This window comes from Arachis hypogaea, chromosome 8 (assembly GCF_003086295.3).
Source record: "Arachis hypogaea cultivar Tifrunner chromosome 8, arahy.Tifrunner.gnm2.J5K5, whole genome shotgun sequence".
Taxonomy (NCBI): Eukaryota; Viridiplantae; Streptophyta; class Magnoliopsida; order Fabales; family Fabaceae; genus Arachis; species Arachis hypogaea.
The window spans coordinates 44,247,190-44,248,904 of NC_092043.1; positions in this window are offsets into that span (position 1 = coordinate 44,247,190).

Below are 1,715 nucleotides of genomic sequence, written 5' to 3' on the forward strand. Positions count from 1 at the left end.
CTCTTGACACTGGTACCATTGGGACGGCCTTGGGCTACAAAGATGAAGGGCTGAAAGCATACATGGCCGAAAAATGGGATTCTCAAGTCGGCGTTACCTACAAGGTTGTTCTTCAACACATATGTGAAAATGTCTCTGATTTGGATGGCACTACTCCTACCATAAAGCCCTCGGTCCCATCAATTCTCTACTACACAGAATCATCACCCACATCTTGACTCCACAAAGCAACTCTCACAATAGAGTAACATATTCTGACTCTCTCATCCTTTTTGCACTTGTTACCTCTACCCCTATTTCTTCTAGTTATCTTATGATCCGCCATATGTGGGACTCGATAAAAAGCACCAAAAAGGTAAATCTGCCCTATGGTATGTTCTTAACCAATATCTTTGAATTTTTTAAAGATGACCTTTTGAATGAGGTAATAGAAAACAAAGTGTCAATGGTCAAAGGAGGCGGAGCTGTTAAAGGGACCAAGAACAATAAATCCATGACTTCAGAGAGTGACTATAAGAGCAGACCTGAGTCATCCAAAATAACTGAGTCCATCAAAGAAATTCTTACCGAACTTTCAACTGTGTCAGAACTCATGGTCCAATCTCACAAGGCGGCATGCAAACTGGCATATGAGAGTGAAAGAGCTTGGATGAGATGCAAGGACAGGGTCAGTTTGATGTTAGAAAATTTGGAAAAGCAACAAGGAGATGCAAGTGAGGACGAGGCTGAGGAATCTGATCTGCCTTTATCTGATGATTAATTCTCTGCTTAAATTTAGGATATTGGCTTAAGTAGGCTCAATCTGTTTTTTTATTCTGTTAGATTGAATACTTTGTGATACTCTATTTTGCTTAGCTATATTTTGCATACTCTGTTCTCTATATCAAAATCTTTTCTGCAGGTGCCCCTTTGATGACAAAAGAGGGAGAATAAATGCTGAAAATTGAAACAGGAAAACAGGGGATGAAATTCTCTTTTGAGAATTCATGATCACCTTTGTTAGAATGATACACTTGATGCTTGATAATGCACACTAATAATGCTTGGTTGATTATAATTGTGATGTATTTGTTTTGATATCATGGCTGCTTGGTTGTTTATATGCATGTGTGGAAGCAATAGTTTTATCTTGATGAATATGCTTGCTTCTAGTGAATATTCTGATTCATCTTGGTAAACATGTTTGATGAATACTTTATTTTTGGCAGTTCTTTTAAAGCATTGGGTATGAAATACGATACTTAGTTGACATTCATAAAAAGTATCTAATGAATTATGAGTTCAATACATCCTGTTTAGCAGAAAGACGGATATTCCTTGCTCATTATCAGACAATCACTTATTCACAAACCCCCTGTGGGGCTAATGATGAGCGGATAATTCATACGCTTTTTGGCATTGTTTTTATATAGTTTTTAGTAAGTTTGAGCTACTTTTAGGGATGTTTTCATTAGTTTTTATGTTAAATTCACATTTCTGGACTTTACTATGAGTTTGTGTGTTTTTCTGTGATTTCATGTAAATTCTGGCTGAAATTGAGGGATTTGAGCAAAACTCTGAAGAAGGCTGACAAAAGGACTGCTGATGCTGTTGGAATCTGACCTCCCTGCACTCGAAATGGATTTTCTGGAGCTACAGAATTCCAATTGGCGCGCTCTCAACGGCGTTGGAAAGTAGACATCCAGGGCTTTCCAGCAATATATAATAGTCCATGC